General features: G+C 48.2%; 1 pseudogene; it reads right to left on the bottom strand.

The window, feature by feature from the left end:
• Positions 1-4,290: 4,290 nt before the first annotated feature.
• Positions 4,291-5,367, bottom strand: LOC135895647 (olfactory receptor 51G2-like; annotated as a pseudogene).
• Positions 5,368-18,224: the final 12,857 nt, after the last annotated feature.

The following is an 18,224-nucleotide window of genomic DNA, read 5'->3' as shown; positions in this document are numbered from 1 at the left end:
CCCCTGCCCGCAGCCAGCCCCTGTCTGCAGCCAGCCCCGCTCCCCCTGCCCGCAGCCAGCCCCTGTCTGCAGCCAGCCCCGCTCCCCCTGCCCGCAGCCAGCCCGTCTGCAGCCAGCCCTGCTCCCCCTGCCCGCAGCCAGCCCCTGTCTGCAGCCAACCCCGCTCCCCCTGCCCGCAGCCAGCCCCGCTCCCCCTGCCCGCAGCCAGCCCCTGTCTGCAGCCAGCCCCGCTCCCCCTGCTCGCAGCCAGCCCCTGTCTGCAGCCAGCCCCGCTCCCCCTGCTCGCAGCCAGCCCCTGTCTGCAGCCAGCCCTGCTCCCCCTGCCCGCAGCCAGCCCCGCTCCCCCTGCCCGCAGCCAGCCCCTGCCCGCAGCCAGCCCCGCTCCCCCTGCTCGCAGCCAGCCCCTGTCTGCAGCCAGCCCTGCTCCCCCTGCCCGCAGCCAGCCCCGCTCCCCCTGCCCGCAGCCAGCCCCTGCCCGCAGCCAGCCCCTGTCTGCAGCCAGCCCCGCTCCCCCTGCCCGCAGCCAGCCCCTGTCTGCAGCCAGCCCCGCTCCCCCTGCCCGCAGCCAGCCCCTGTCTGCAGCCAGTCCCGCTCCCCCTGCCCGCAGCCAGCCCCTGCCGCACCCCCTGCCCTGTCTCCAGCCAACCCCTGCTGTATCACCGTGCCTGAAGCCAGCCAGTCCCACACTCCTCTGTCTCCAGCCCTGCCAACCCCTGCCACACACCCCTGTGGCCCTGCCCAAAGCCAGCCAGCCCGCCCCATACCCCCCTGTTTCCAGCCAGCCCCGCACCCCTTGCCCTGCCTGCAGCCAGACCCTACCTCCAGTCAGCCCCATGTCCACTGGTGCCCTGCGGTTCCCAGGGCAGTAACCCTGCACACCTGCTTCAATGAGGGGGGCAGGGAGCAGCTGGGACCCACACCTGTGAAACGGAGCTCATTTCTAGTTCAGGCCCATCTTTTTAAAAAATAACTTTAGGTAGGGTTAACATAACATCCGTCTTTTCCCGGACATGTCAGGCTTTTTGGTTCTTAAATCGCCGTCCGGAAAATACGGACGTATGGTAACCCTATTGGTACCAAAAATACATACTGTGGCACATCCCTTAAATCAGAACTTTTTATAGTGAACCGGTTGTTACGATTTTAGCAGCTCATCACTGTCCGCACCCCTAAACATTTCTGTCGCTTTTCTCTTTACTTTTTCAAATTCAAATATATCTTTTTTGAGATGGGGCGACCAGAACTGGGCACAGTATTCAAGGTGTCGGTATACCATGGATTTATATAGAGACAATATGATATTTTTTGTCTCATTATCTATCCCTTTCCTAGTGGTTCCCAAATATTCTGTTACTGTTTTTGACTCCTCCAGGATATTGAGTGGATGTTTTCAGAGAACTATCCACAATAATTTCAAGATTGCTTTCTTGAATGGAAACAGCTAATTTAGAGCCAATCATTTTTTATGTATAGTTGGGATTATGTTTTCCAATATGCATTACTTTGCACTATAACTCTTTGTAATCTGCTTTGGACTTCAGTATATTGAGTAGTTTTGTATCAGCTGCAAATTTTGCCACTTCACTGTTTACTCCTTTTCCAGTGAAGACCAACACAAAGAATACATTTAGCCTCTCTGCAAGAGCCTCATCTTCCCTGAATTCTCCTTTAGCACCTCAATCGTCCAGTGGCCCCACTGATTCCTTGGCAGGCTTCCTCCTTCTGATGTACTTTGCTTACAGAGTTTTAGTTTGCTTTTTGCAGCTGTAAATGCTTTGGTATAGTACGCAACAGGTTTTTTTTCCCAGCACCAATATTCTGCATGATTATACTAACAATACAGAATTTTTTAACACTAGGATACAACACAAAAGGGAACTTATTGTTAGGGGCAGGCAAAGTAGATGCTTTCATTAACCCCTTTTTCAAGCTTTCCCGTGCACTAGCTGCTTCTTTTGTTCAGGTTTATTGTGTTTTTTTAAAGTACCAACCCAGTAACTGCTGCACTAACCCTTTTATGCTCTTTTCTGTTTTACTTACTACAAAGCTATTATTTATAGATTTCACTTTTTTTGTGTGTGACAATTTTTAATATATTTTTACAGCAACATGGAATATTTTGGATGTATTGCAGTATCCCATAGGCAAAACATTTTAGCAATATTGAATACCCTGGAACACAGAAGCCGTTTGATACTGGGATTCTGGATTTAAAGTAAACTTTAAACACCATTTGTCACATTCAGTACAGAAAACCACTTTATTTCTGGGGATACCACCTCCAGCAGCACAGGATAAGCAGCTACTGAGGGGGCTCCCCGCTTAGCAATTTTGTTTAACCCTCAATAGTTAATTTTCATGTTCCATCTGGCTTTTTTACTGGCTAGATTGGTGCTGTGTTAGATGCTGAGCACCTCTGGATTAATTTCCGTTTTTCCAGTTCTTTAATGACTTGTTTCAATGAATTTTTTGTTTTGTTTTTTGGGGTATTGGGTATTATTTAATGTATGGAGGAACGTCTCCTTCTAGTGTAACTGAAATGTGTAGCTTTCCTCTATTAGGGGGATTGTAGCCCATCCATTTTGTACTTCAGTCCACCAGGATTTCCAGGCTTCTGGTGCAGGAGGTGGCTTTTTTTGTTTTATTGCTTTTACAATTTGAGTAGCAAGCCCCCTGGGGATTAGATAAACATCGTCCTTCCCCTCCTTTACAGTAACAGCTTGTTTGATACAAATATTTGAGAAATGTATGATTATTTTAGTTGCCTTATTGTTTCAGCTCCACTTACATGTTTTTTCTGTGATGGCACACTTCCCCTGAATGGCATGTGCACCAAACTAAAGAGGTAGTGTTTTTCCATTATATGTTTGCTTGTTTTTTGATATGTTTTGTATTTGTAGAGTTTGTAACTGGGTATGAGCCAACGATCAATTGGAATAGGAGCAAAAGTAAAACTGCGATTGTAGTCCCTGCTTACAATGAAATGTGCACACCATGCTGTAGCCTACGGATCCACGTACAGATGACAGTGACTTAGGGCTTGTCTACATTACCTGCTGGATCGATGGGCAGCGATCGATACAGAGATGGTTGATTCATCGCATCTAGTCTAGTCTGGAACCCTGACATAGCCCTGATCGTAGGGTCTCAGAGTATCTGAGCACCTTGAATGTCTTTATACTCCCGACACTGCTGTGAGGCAGGACGGGGCTATTATCCATCTGTGCAGAGGCCCAGAGACAGCCAATAGCTTGCCACGGTCACACATACCAAAGGAATCAAAGCAAACTCTGCTGAATCACAGAGCAGTGCAGAGTTTAGAGCAGCCTGGGGGGTGGTAATGGCTTCCAACAGTACAGCCCACTTTGACCAAGTCCCTCGGGCCCACCAGCCACCTGCCCAGGATAGGAGTAGGGTCTGAGGCTCCTTACAGTGGCTTTGGAAACCTGGGCAGCTCTTACCACGGCCCGGCTCTGGCTTCGGGTCTGGAGAGGGGTTGGAGCTTCAGGTAAAGAGGAGGAGCAGGCGATGGGGTTTCAGGGAAGAGATGGGGCAGAGGGAGGGGCAAAGGGGGAAGGGAATGGAGCATGGGGTTGTGTCTTCAGGTAAGAAATGGGGCATAGGGAGGTGCCTCAGGGAAAGAGGAAGAGCAGGGGCGGGGTCACACAGGGGATGGGGCCCCTGTGTATGTCCCGCTTTTGCCTTTTGAAAAGGTGGTCACCCTACAGTGTATGGGATAGGAGCTAGCTGTACCTCTCTGGGGGAGCCGATTCCCATTTCCACCCCTTGGAAATCAGCTGGGGCAGCACAACACAGGGGATGGGGAGGGAAACGGGGCCTCAGTCTCTGCAGCTTTCTTCATGGCCTATGGATGTTTAACCAGAGATGGGACAGGGCAGGGCAGGTGTAATGGTAAACAACATCCACCTCCCATCTCTTTATTGTCAATATCGACAGGAATTCTGAGGTCAGAGCAGCCACCAATACGGATCTTTATGGCTCAACATTCCACCGGTCCCCTGGCTCTCCACAAACTCAGTCACTTTGTAAATGCTGGTGCCTGCCTTGGTCTCCTTCCCCCTGTGTGCTGTCCTCACTCACCAGCGGGTGGGGGCGGTCCCTATCCCATTGCTCAAAAACTTAGATCCCGCCTCAAATTCTCTCTATAGAGAGGAGATGAGTAGCTCATCTTGTCTCAGATGTAAGGGTCCAGGATGGAATAAGGGTCCGTGTCTCTTGTTTTTGGTCTCCCATGTCACCAGCGCTGGAACTGGGTGATGACCTGACCCTTCACTTGACGAACAATCTGATTATCCTTGCATGAAGGTGTTTGCTTTTCATGCTGTACACGACTGGGTTCATCAGGGGCGGGACCAGAAGGTAGACATAGCCCAGGAAAATCTGAAGCAAGTGAGAAGAGCTATTCCCGAATCTGTGTATCACAGACAAGCCAATCTCTGGAGTGTAGAAGAGCAGGACAACACAGAGGTGGGAGACGCAGGTGTTCAAAGCCCTAAGACACTTCGTCTGGGACACAATGCTCAGCGCTGTTTTGAGGATCATCACATAAGAGGAAGATGAGCAATGAGTCCAACCCCATCATTAAGACTGAAACATAGAAGCCATAGATGCTGTTGACTGTGATATCTGAACAAGCTGCCTTCATGACCTCCTGCTGCAGGCAGTAGGAATGGGACAGGACATTGGATCGACAATATCTGAACTGTTTCAGGAGAATGGGGAGTGGGACTACTATGGCTGCTCCTCTTAGCACACACACCACTCCTATCTTGCCTATTCTCGGCAGGGTTAAAATGGAGGCATATCTCAGCGGGTCACGGATTGCGATGAAGCGGTCAAAGGCCATAAACAAGAGCACGGAGGATTCAATGCATTGAAGCGAGTGAATGAAGAACAGCTGGGCAAAACAGGCATCGAAGCTGATTTCCCTAGAGTTAAACAAGAATATGCCCAATATCGTCGGAATGGTGGCTATTGATAAGCCAAGGTCTGTGACGGCCAACATGGAAAGGAAAATGTACATGGGCTCATGACAGGTTTCAGAGTAGCAGCCGTGTTAGTCTGTATCCTCAAAAATAACAGGAGTACTTGTGGCACCTTAGAGACTAACAAATTTATTAGAGCATAAGCTTTCGTGGGCTACAACCCACTTCTTCGGATGTACATGGGCTCATGGAGGCTTGGATCTGTTTTTATAATGAACAGAATAACTGAATTTCCTATTATCGAAATAACATACACTAAGCAGAGGGGGATAGAAATCCAGAGATAGAAGTCTTCCTGCCCTGGTATCCCGGTGAGAAGGAACACTGCAGGTCTGAATTTGGTGTCATTGGCAGGTGACATAATGTCTTGGGCAGGTCCAAGGAGTTTTGAACTTTAGTTTCTGAAAGGATAAATAACAGCAGACTAGATGCTATTTAGGGAGACATCTTTCTGCTCTCAATGCAAGTCTAGAGACTCCCAGGATCTCAAGGAAAATGAGAAACTATATAGTCTTGGATTTACACCACCACCAGGAAGATGGGCACTGCCAGACTGGATCAGACATGTGGTCCATTCAGCTCAGTATTTAGTGGCCATTTCCTAGATTCTTCAGAGGAAAGTGGAAGAAGTCCTGCAATAGGCAGCTATGAGATAACCTGCTCCCAGGGAAAGTTTCCCCCTGATACCCACTACTTAAACATATTTTGTGGTGTAAATCAGGAAGGTTTAGGGCCCTTCCAAGACTTTTTAAAAGAGATCCTCACAACTATAATGGGATTTAATTTTTACCAATATAAACATCCCATCCCTCTTTGAAGCCTGCTAAGCTCTTGGCCCCATAGATATCTTGTGGCTGGGAGTTCCACAGCCTATTGTGCGCTATGTGATTTCACAGTTGTGACTTTCCCACAGACACTCTTTCTGGCCCATTGTATCATGATGTGTGTGCAAACACACGGCAAGTGCATGGTGATACTGGTCACTGTATTTATCTGTTGTCCTGGATTGAAGCTATAAATGTGTCTGCCTCTTTCCAGCACATGGGATAAATTTTTAGGGCCAGGTTCTGAATTCAATATCATTGTCTTCAATGTTATCACTCCAGATTTACATGGGTTAATTCGTTCAGAACAGGGCTCTATTAACTTTCCCTTACCAAATGCACCAGGTGATACACTTTTACCTCCAAGAATCCCTCCAAGAGGAGCTGAAGTGCTTTGCCTCAGCAATGTTGACGGAATCCAGACAGTTCCTTCACCCTACAAGCTTCTCTTCAAAGGTCCTGCATCCTCTCACCATGCAAGGGTCCATAGATATCTGTGAAGTTACAAGATGACACAGACAGTTACTTCAGTTGGGTGGGGGAGGGGTTGGCATCACACATGGGTGAATAGTGGAAACACCAGGTTGCACTAATATCCACTTGAGTGTGCAAGTTATTTCAGCCATGTGCATGTAAGAGGTGATGGGCGAAAATTACATACAAACACTGTAAAACTCCCTTTTTCTGCACCTCAGCTTGCCTCTTTGCTGAAACACAAACCAGCGGTTCTGTTCTCTCATGACTTTTTGAAAGACTTGCACACGTATTGCAGAGGGATAATGTTCATGCCCAAATGTAAGTGTCACAAACAGCTTCTGGTCATTTCCCAGGAGAGAGTCTCATTCAACTGTTCACTGATCAAAGAGTTAATAGAACAAACCCATTGCAAACAGTATGTGGAGAACTTCTGAAATACTTTTGTCAAGGCTGCTTCCCCACTCTGAACTTTAGGGTACAAATGTGGGGACCTGCATGGAAACTTCTAAGCTTAACTACCAGCTTAGATCTGGTCCGCTGCCACCACTCCCAAAGCTAATTCCCTTCCCTGGGTAGCCTTGAGAGACTCTTCACCAATTCCCTGGTGAATACAGATCCAAACCCCTTGGATCTTAAAACAAGGAGAAAATAACCATCCCCCCTCCTTCCTCCCACCAACTCCTGGTGGATCAAGATCCAACCCCCTTGGATCTAAAAACAAGGAAAAATCAGTCAGGTTCTTAAAAAGAAGGCTTTTAATTAAAGAAAAAGGTAAAAATCATGTCTGTAAAATCAGGATGGAAAATAACTTTACAGGGTAATCAAACTTAAAGAGCTCAGAGGACCCCCCTATAGCCTTAGGTTCAAAGTACAGCAAACAGAGATAAACATTCTAGTAAAAGGTACATTGTAGTAAAAGGTACATTTACAAGTTGAGAAAACAAAGGTAAACTAACACGCCTTGCCTGGCTGTTTACTTACAAGTTTGAAATATGAGAGACTTGTTTAGAAAGATGTGGAGAGCCTGGATTGATGTCTGGTCCCTCTTAGTCCCAAGAGCGAACAACCCCCAAAACAAAGAGCACAAACAAAAGCCTTCCCCCCCCCAAGATTTGAAAGTATCTTGTCCCCTTATTGGTCCTTTGGGTCAGGTGTCCGCCAGGTTACCTGAGCTTCTTAACCCTTTACAGGTAAAAGGATTTTGGAGTCTCTGGCCAGGAGGGATTTTATAGTACTGTACACAGGAGAGCTGTTACCCTTCCCTTTATAGTTATGACACGCCCCCCAAATCACAGATAGTGTTGGACAGCGGTTCCACACTGGCTGTGATTTCTTCCTGGAGCTCTAGGAGAAAACAGAGTTAATAAGACACATGCACCTTTAGACATACTACTGATTATATAAAAACTAACAATATGTTCCACATTCCAAGAACAATTTTTAACCAGTTGATTCTGGAAAACTTTCCCGGGAGAGTGCATCAGCCACTTTGTTAGAAGCCCCTGAAATGTGTTGTATTTCAAAATCAAAATCTTGGAGAGCTAAACTCCACCGAAGAAGTTTTTTGTTATTCTCCTTGGCGGTATGAAGCCACTGTAGCGCAGCATGGTCTGTTTGTAGTTGGAAACGCCGTCCCCAAACATATGGGCGTAGCTTTTCCAGCGCGTACACAATGGCGTAGCATTCCTTTAGGCTGATTGACCAGTGGCTTTCCCTCTCAGACAGTTTCTTGCTGAGAAACACGACAGGATGGAATTCTTGATCCGGTCCTTCCTGCATTAAAACTGCTCCCACGCCTCGCTCGGACGCATCTGTGGTTACTAGGAACAGTTTGTTAAAGTCTGGGGCCCTTAGCACAGGGTCAGACATGAGTGTTGCCTTAAGCTGGTTAAAGGCCTTTTGACACTCATCAGTCCACTGAACTGCATTTGGCTGTTTCTTTCTGGTTAGGTCTGTCAGCGGGGCGGCGATTTGGCTGTAGTGTGGTACAAATCACCTATAATATCCGGCCAAGCCTAAGAAGGATTGGACCTGTTTCTTTGACTTTGGAACCGGCCACTTTTGGATAGCATCCACTTTGGCCTGTACGGGATTTATAGTTCCTTGACCCACCTGGTGCCCCAGGTAAGTCACTTTGTTTTGGCCTATTTGACACTTTTTAGCCTTAACAGTTAGTCCTGCCTGCCGGATGCGCTCGAAGACTTTTCCCAGGTGCTCCAGGTGTTCTGTCCATGAATCAGAAAAAATGGCCACATCATCGAGGTAGGCAACTTCAGATTCTCCCAGTCCTGCTAGGAGACCATCTACAAGTCTTTGGAAGGTGGCGGGTGCATTTTGCAACCCGAAACGGAGTACATTGAATTCATACACCCCTGCCTGGGTGACGAAGGCTGACCTTTCCTTAGCGGGTTCATCTAGTGCTACTTGCCAGTACCCTTTGGTTAAGTCTAAAGTAGAGATGAATTGGGCATGTCCCAATTTCTCCAATAGCTCATCTGTGCGTGGCAGTGGATAGTTGTCAGGACGAGTTACAGCATTTAGCTTACGGTAGTCCACGCAAAAGCGTATTTCCCCATCTGGTTTGGGAACTAGAACCACTGGAGATGCCCATGTACTGTTAGAGGGGCGGATTATACCCATCTGTAGCATGTCCTGGATCTCCCTTTGTATAGCAGTTTGGGCATGAGGTGACTCCCGGTAGGGTGGGGTTTTAATTGGGTGAGCATTACCTGTGTCAATGGAGTGGTATGCCCGTTCGGTCCGTCCTGGAGTAGCTGAGAAAATTGTTGCAAAGCTGGTGCACAGCTCCTTGATCTGCTGTCGCTGCAGACGTCCAAGGGTCGCGGAGAGGTTCACCTCTTCCACGCCACCATCCCTTTTTCCTTCGTAGTAGACACCTTCAGGCCACTCCGCATCATCTGTTTCCTGGGCTGTAAACTGGCAAACGTTTAATTCTCTGGAATAAAAGGGCTTAGGAGAATTAACATGGTATACCTTAGGCTTTAGGTTGGAGGTGGGGGAGGCTATGAGATAGTTAACAGCTCCTAGGCGCTCCTGGACCGTGAATGGTCCTTCCCACAACGCTTCCATTTTATGGGCCTGGAGCGCCTTTAAGACCATGACTTGGTCTCCTACTTTGAAGGACCATTCTCTGGAATGTTTATCATACCAGGCCTTTTGCTCTTCCTGAGCATCCTTTAGGTTTTCTTTAGCAAGGGCTAAAGAGTGTCGGAGGGTGCTTTGTAGGTTGCTTACAAAGTCTAGAATGTTAGTTCCTGGAAAAGGCATAAACCCCTCCCATTGCTGCTTCACCAACTGTAATGGCCCTGTCAAGGCTGTATCCCTACTTTGAACTTTAGGGTACAAATGTAGGGGCCTGCATGAAGACTTCTAAGCTTAACTACCAGCTTAGTTCTGGTCCGCTGCCACCATCCCAAAGCTAATTCCCTTTCCTGGGTAGCCTTGAGAGACCTTCACCAATTCCCTGGTGAATACAGATCCAAACTCCTTGGATCTTAAATAAGGGGAAATTGACCCTTCCCCCCTCCTTCCTTTCACCAACTCCTGGTGAATACAGATCCAAACCCCTTTTAGATCTTAAACAAGGAGAAATTGACCCTTCCCCCCTCTTTCCTTTCACCAACTCCTGGTGAATACAGATCCAAACCCCCTTTGGATCTTAAAACAAGGAGAAATCAATCAGGTTCTTAAAAAGAAGGCTTTTAATTAAAGAAAAAGGTAAAAATCATCTCTGTAAAATCAGTATGGAAAATAACTTTACAGGGTAATCAAACTTAAAGAGCTCAGAGGACCCCCCTCTTCTGTCTTAGGTTTAAAGTACAGCAAACAAAAATAAACACTCTGGTAAAAGGTACATTTACAAGTTGAGAAAACAAAGTAAATCTAAGACGCCTTGCCTGGCTTTTACTTACAATTTTGAAATAAGAGAGACTTGTTTAGAAAGATGGGGAGAACCTGGATTGATGTCTGGTCCCTCTCAGTCCCAAGAGCGAACAACCCCTTAAACAAAGGACACACACAAAAGCCTTTCCCCCCCCCCAAGATTTGAAAGTATCTTGTCCCCTTATTGGTCCTTGGGGTCAGGTGTCAGCCAGGTTACCCGACCTTCTTAACCCTTTACAGGTAAAAGGATTTGGAGTCTCTGGCTAGGAGGGATTCCATAGCACTGTACACAGGAGAGCTGTCACCCTTCCCTTTATAGTGATGACACGCCCCCCAAATCACAGATAGTGTTGGACGTCCGGTTCCACACTGGCTGTGATTTCATCCTGGAGCTCTAGGAGAAAACAGAGTTAATAAAACACATGTACCTTTAGACATACTACTGATTATATAAAAACTAACAATATGTTTTATTTCAAGAACAATTGTTAACCAGTTAACTCTGGGAAACTTTCCCGGGAGAGTGCATCAGCCACTTTGTTAGAAGCTCCCGAAATGTGTTGTATTTCAAAATCAAAATCTTGGAGAGCTAAACTCCACCGAAGAAGTTTTTTGTTATTTCCCTTGGCGGTATGAAGCCACTGTAGCGCAGCATGGTCTGTTTGTAGTTGGAACCGCCGTCCCCAAACATATGGGCGTAGCTTTTCCAGCGCGTACACAATGGCGTAGCATTCCTTTTCGCTGATTGACCAGTGGCTTTCCCTCTCAGACAGTTTCTTGCTGAGAAACACGACAGGATGGAATTCTTGATCCGGTCCTTCCTGCATTAAAACTGCTCCCACGCCTCGCTCGGACGCATCTGTGGTTACTAGGAACGGTTTGTCAAAGTCTGGGGCCCTTAGCACAGGGTCAGACATGAGGGTTGCCTTAAGCTGGTTAAAGGCCTTTTGACACTTATCAGTCCACTGAACTGCATTTGGCTGTTTCTTTCTGGTTAGGTCTGTCAGCGGGGCGGCGATTTGGCTGTAGTGTGGTACAAATCGCCTATAATATCCGGCCAAGCCTAAGAAGGATTGGACCTGTTTCTTTGACTTTGGAACCGGCCACTTTTGGATAGCATCCACTTTGGCCTGTAGGGGATTTATAGATCCTTGACCCACCTGGTGTCCCAGGTACGCCACTCTGTTTTGGCCTATTTGACACTTTTTAGCCTTAACAGTTAGTCCTGCCTGCCGGATGCGCTCGAAGACTTTTTTCAGGTGCTCCAGGTGTTCTGTCCATGAATCAGAAAAAATGGCCACATCATCGAGATAGGCAACGGCAGATTCTCCCAATCCCGCTAAGAGACCATCTACAAGTCTTTGGAAGGTGGCGGGTGCATTTCGCAACCCGAAAGGGAGTACATTGAATTCATACACCCCTGCCTGGGTGACGAAGGCGGACCTTTCCTTAGCGGGTTCATCTAGTGGTACTTGCCAGTACCCCTTGGTTAAGTCTAAAGTAGAGATGAATTGGGCATGTCCCAATTTCTCCAATAGCTCATCTGTGCGTGGCATTGGATAGTTGTCAGGACGAGTTACAGCATTTAGCTTACGGTAGTCCACGCAAAAGCGTATTTCCCCATCTGGTTTGGGAACTAGAACCACTGGAGATGCCCATGCACTGCTAGAGGGGCGGATTATACCCATTTGTAGCATGTCCTGGATCTCCCTTTGTATAGCCGCTTGGGCATGAGGTGACTCCCGGTAGGGTGGGGTTCTAATTGGGTGAGCATTACCTGTGTCAATGGAGTGGTATGCCCGTTCGGTCCGTCCTGGAGTGGCTGAGAAAATCGGTGCAAAGCTTGTGCACAGCTCCTTTATCTGCTGTCGCTGCAGACGTCCCAGGGTCGTGGAGAGGTTCACCTCTTCCACGCCACCATTCCTTTTTCCTTCATAGTAGACACCTGCAGGCCACTCCGCGTCATCAGTTTCCTGGGCTGTAAACTGGCAAACGTTTAATTCTCTAGAATAAAAGGGCTTAAGAGAATTAACATGGTATACCTTACGCTTTATGTTGGAGGTGGGGGAGGCTATGAGATAGTTAACAGCTCCTAGGCGCTCCTGGACCGTGAATGGTCCTTCCAACGACGCTTCCATTTTATGGGCCTGGAGCGCCTTTAAGACCATGACTTGGTCTCCTACTTTGAAGGACCGTTCTCTGGAATGTTTATCATACCAGGCCTTTTGCTCTTCCTGAGCATCCTTTAGGTTTTCTTTAGCAAGGGCTAAAGAGTGTCGGAGGGTGTTTTGTAGGTTGCTTACAAAGTCTAGAATGTTAGTTCCTGGAGAAGGCATAAACCCCTCCCATTGCTGCTTCACCAACTGTAATGGCCCCTTAACCTCGCGGCCATACACAAGTTCAAATGGTGAAAACCCTAAACTGGGATGTGGTACAGCCCTGTAGGCAAAAAGCAACTGCTGCAACACTAGGTCCCAATCATTGGAGTGTTCATTTACGAATTTACGTATCATGGCCCCCAAAGTTCCATTAAACCTCTCCACCAGACCATTGGTTTGATGGTGATGAGGGGTGGCAACCAAGTGATTCACCCCATGAGCTTCCCACAGGTTTTTCATGTTCCCTGTCAGGAAATTAGTTCCCGAATCTGTAAGGATGTCGGAGGGCCAACCTACCCTGGCAAAAATATCTGCTAATGCCTGGCACACACTTTTAGCCTTGGTGTTGCTTAAGGGTACAGCTTCCGGCCATCGGGTAGCAAAATCCATGAAAGTCAGTACGTACTGCTTTCCTCTGGGTGTCTTCTTTGGGAAAGGACCCAGAATATCCACAGCTACTCGCTGAAATGGGACCTCAATTATGGGTAGTGGCTGGAGAGGGGCTTTAACCTGGTCTTGGGGCTTTCCCACTCGTTGGCACACCTCACAAGACCGGACATAATTAGCAACGTCCTTGCCCATTCCCTCCCAGTGGAAGGACTTCCCCAACCGGTCTTTGGTTCTGTTCACCCCAGAATGGCCACTGGGATGATCATGGGCTAAGCTCAAGAGTTTTACCCGATACTTAGTGGGAACTACCAGCTGTCTTTGAGGATGCCAGTCTTCCTGGTGCCCACCAGAAAGAGTCTCCTTGTATAAAAGTCCTTTTTCTACAACAAACCGGGATCGGTTAGAAGAGCTGAGAGGCGCTGGAGTGCTCCGTGCCGCCGCCCAAGCTTTTTGAAGGCTGTCATCTGCTTCCTGCTCGGCCTGGAACTGTTCCCTTGATGCTGGAGACATCAGTTCCTCCTTGGACTGTGGACTGGGGCTTGGTCCCTCTGGAAGCGATGCAGGTGCTGGGGCTTTTTCCATTGACTGTGAACCGCTGTCCGCTGGTGCACTATGTGGTATTTCAGGCTCTGGCTGAGCCTCTTGGGTAGGGTTATCTGCTGCTTCTGCCAGTTTAGGCTCGCTGGTGCCCTCTGGCATTGGAGTTGTAGACGGGGTTGCAAGCGCTGGACTCAGTGCTGGCAATGGTTCTGGTGCTGGTTGCGTTGCCAGTTCCGGTTCGGGGACTGGCTTTGGCTGGGTCTCTGGGATTGGATCCACTACGGCTGTTGCAGTCGTTGGCAGGGGATCCGGTTCCACCACCTGTGTTTGGGTCTCCGGTAACACAGACGGGGCCCTGGTGGACGGCTCAGGAACAGGGATGGGGGTGAAAGCTTGCTTAGCCTGGCTGCGGGTGACTATTCCCACCCTCTTGGCTAGCTTCACATGGTTGGCCAAGTCTTCCCCCAGCAGCATGGGAATGGGATAATTGTCATAGACTGCAAAAGTCCACATTCCTGACCAGCCCTTGTACTGGACATGCAACTGGGCTGTAGGCAAGGTTACAGACTGTGACACGAAGTGTTGAATTGTCACTGTAGCCTCAGGGTTGATGAGTTTGGGGTCCACTAGGGATTGGTGGATAGTTGACACTTGTGCCCCAGTGTCCCTCCAAGCGATAACCTTCTTTCCGCCCACTCTCAAGGTTTCCCTTCGCTCCGAGGGTATGAGAGAGGCATCTGGGTCTGGGGTTCTTTGGTGTGATTGGGTTGTAATGAACTGTAATCGGTTGGGGTTCTTGGGGCAGTGAGCCTTTATATGCCCCAGTTCATTACATTTAAAACATCGCCCTGCTAAGGTATCACCGGGACGATGTTGGTTGATGGAGACTGGTGTGGTGGGGTGAGAAGGCGTCTGGGGTTTCCCTTGGGATGTGGGTGGGGCCTTGGGTTGTCCCCGGTGATAAGGTTTTGTTTCGGCTTGCCCCTTCTGATATTCGCTCCAACTGCTACTAGCTTTTTTCTTTTCTGTCACCTCCACCCATTTGGCTCCAATCTCCCCCGCCTCGGTTATAGTTTTGGGCTTCCCATCTAGGATGTACCTTTCTATTTCCTCAGGAACACCCTCTAAAAACTGCTCCATTTGCAATAGGAAGGGCAACTCTTCCATAGATTTAACATTTGCTCCTGATATCCAGGCATCCCAATTTTTCCCAATGTGGTAAGCATGTCGGGTAAATGACACATCAGGTTTCCACCTTAGGGCTCTGTACCGCCGACGGGCATGCTCAGGTGTTAGCCCCATTCTGATTCTGGCCTTGTTTTTAAAAAGTTCATAACTGTTCATGTGTTCCTTAGGCATTTCAGCCGCCACCTCTGCTAAGGGTCCACTGAGCTGCGGCCTCAGCTCTACCATGTACTGGGTTGGAGGGATGTCGTATCCAAGGCAGGCCCTTTCAAAATTTTCTAAGAAGGCCTCAGTATCATCGCCTGCCTTGTAGGTGGGGAATTTCCTGGGATGGGAAGTGGTACCTGGAGAAGAGTTGTTAGGATGGTCTGATGCACCCTGCCTAGTCCTTGCTGCTTTCAGTTCCATCTCTTTTTCTTTCAGCTCCATCTCTCTTTTATGGGCCTCCTGTTTGGCTTTTTCTTCTCTTTCATGGGCCTCCTGTTTGGCTTTCTCTTCTCTGTCATGTTTGGCTTTTTTCAGCTCCATTTCTCTCTTGTGGGCCTCCTCTTCAGCTTCTTTCTCGAGTTTTTTAATTTCAAGCAGTCTCTGATGTTTTCTCTCATTTTCTTCTGCTTCTAGTCTGGCCAGTTCTATTTTGTTAGCTGCGTCTTTGGTAGTCATTTTCCTGTTTTCTTGTGCTGGGTCACACCCTCTGCAGTTGACTGAAACTGGGATGTATTTAGCTTAGGCTCCTGCTGAGTGCTGCTGAGTTAACAGAGACTTTCTAACTAGCTACTTCCGAGGATGTAAAAAGAAAAAAAAAAATTCAGCTTGTAAATTACCTTTACCAGATCAAAGTTTGCTCACTTATTTGAACACTTCTCTTAACAAAGGACCTTGTTGAAAAAACTTAACAGCTCTGTCTTCAGGCAAGGAGAGATAAGATATGCATCTGCCTTCAGCTCTGCTCTCCAAGCAGCTAGAAGGAAAAAAAAAATCTCTTACTGGCTTTTGGGTTTAAAACGATCCCACCACTGTGCCACCATGTCAAGGCTGTATCCCTACTTTGAACTTTAGGGTACAAATGTAGGGGCCTGCATGAAGACTTCTAAGCTTAACTACCAGCTTAGTTCTGGTCCGCTGCCACCATCCCAAAGCTAATTCCCTTTCCTGGGTAGCATTGAGAGACCTTCACCAATTCCCTGGTGAATACAGATCCAAACTCCTTGGATCTTAAACAATGAGAAATTGACCCTTCCCCCCTCTTTCCTTTCACCAACTCCTGGTGAATACAGATCCAAACCCCCTTTGGATCTTAAAACAAGGAGAAATCAATCAGGTTCTTAAAAAGAAGGCTTTTAATTAAAGAAAAAGGTAAAAATCATCTCTGTAAAATCAGTATGGAAAATAACTTTACAGGGTAATCAAACTTAAAGAGCTCAGAGGACCCCCCTCTTCTGTCTTAGGTTTAAAGTACAGCAAACAAAAATAAACACTCTGGTAAAAGGTACATTTACAAGTTGAGAAAACAAAGTAAATCTAAGACGCCTTGCCTGGCTTTTACTTACAATTTTGAAATAAGAGAGACTTGTTTAGAAAGATGGGGAGAACCTGGATTGATGTCTGGTCCCTCTCAGTCCCAAGAGCGAACAACCCCTTAAACAAAGGACACACACAAAAGCCTTTCCCCCCCCAAGATTTGAAAGTATCTTGTCCCCTTATTGGTCCTTGGGGTCAGGTGTCAGCCAGGTTACCCGAGCTTCTTAACCCTTCACAGGTAAAAGGATTTGGAGTCTCTGGCTAGGAGGGATTCCATAGCACTGTACACAGGAGAGCTGTCACCCTTCCCTTTATAGTTATGACAGGCCCCTTAACCTCGTGGCCATAAACAAGTTCAAATGGTGAAAACCCTAAATTGGGATGTGGTACAGCCCTGTAGGCAAAAAGCAACTGCTGCAACACTAGGTCCCAATCATTGGAGTGTTCATTTACGAATTTACGTATCATGGCCCCCAAAGTTCCATTAAACCTCTCCACCAGGCCATTGGTTTGATGGTGGTAAGGGGTGGCAACCAAGTGATTCACCCCATGAGCTTCCCACAGGTTTTTCATGGTCCCTGCCAGAAAATTAGTTCCCGAATCTGTAAGGATGTCGGAGGGCCAACCTACCCTGGCAAAAATGTCTGCTAATGCCTGGCACACACTTTTAGCCCTGGTGTTGCTTAAGGGTACTGCTTCCAGCCATCGGGTAGCAAAATCCATGAAAGTCAGTATGTACTGCTTTCCTCTGGGTGTCTTCTTTGGGAAAGGACCCAGAATATCCACAGCTACTCGCTGAAATGGGACCTCAATTATGGGTAGTGGCTGGAGAGGGGCTTTAACCTGGTCTTGGGGCTTTCCCACTCATTGGCACACCTCACAAGACCGGACATAATTAGCAACGTCCTTGCCCATTCCCTCCCAGTGGAAGGACTTCCCCAACCGGTCTTTGGTTCTGTTCACCCCAGAATGGCCACTGGGATGATCATGGGCTAAGCTCAAGAGCTTTACCTGATACTTAGTGGGAACTACCAACTGTCTTTGAGGATGCCAGTCTTCCTGGTGCCCACCAGAAAGAGTCTCCTTGTATAAAAGTCCTTGTTCTACAACAAACCGGGATCGGTTAGAAGAGCTGAGAGGCGGTGGGGTGCTCTGTGCCGCCACCCAAGCTTTCTGAAGGCTGTCATCTGCTTCCTGCTCAGCCTGGAACTGTTCCCTTGATGCTGGAGACATCAGTTCCTCCTTGGACTGTGGAATGGGGCTTGGTCCCTCTGGAAGCGATGCAGGTGCTGGGGCTTTTTCCATTGACTGTGAACCGCTGTCCGCTGGTGCACTATGTGGTATTTCAGGCTCTGGCTGAGCCTCTTGGGTAGGGTTATCTGCTGCTTCCGCCAGTTTAGGCTCGCTGGTGCCCTCTGGCATTGGAGTGGTAGACAGGTTTGCAAGCGCTGGACTCAGTGCTGGCAGCGGTTCTGGTGCTGGTTGCGTTGCCAGTTCCGGTTCTGGGACTGGCTTTGGCTGGGTCTCTGGGATTGGATCCACTACGGCTGTTGCAGTCATTGGCAGGGGATCCGGTTCCACCACCTCTGTCTGGGTCTCTGGTAACACAGACGGGCCCCTGGTGGACGGCTCAGGAACAGGGATGGGGGTGAAAGCTTGCTTAGCCTGGCTGCGGGTGACTATTCCCACCCTCTTGGCTAGCTTCACATGGTTGGCCAAGTCTTCCCCCAGCAGCATGGGGATGGGATAATTGTCATAGATTGCAAAAGTCCACATTCCTGACCAGCCCTTGTACTGGACATGCAACTTGGCTGTAGGCAAGGTTACAGACTGTGACATGAAGGGTTGAATTGTCTCTGGAACCTCCGGGTTGATGAGTTTGGGGTCCACTAGGGATTGGTGGATAGTTGATACTTGTGCCCCAGTTTCCCTCCAAGCGATAACCTTCTTTGCGCCCACTCTCAAGGTTTCCCTTCGCTCCGAGGGTATGAGAGAGGCAT

Source organism: Emys orbicularis, chromosome 1, assembly GCF_028017835.1.
Source record: "Emys orbicularis isolate rEmyOrb1 chromosome 1, rEmyOrb1.hap1, whole genome shotgun sequence".
Taxonomy (NCBI): Eukaryota; Metazoa; Chordata; order Testudines; family Emydidae; genus Emys; species Emys orbicularis.
Note: the sequence above shows the minus strand (reverse complement) of the source record. Positions and strands in the feature narration are given on the sequence as shown.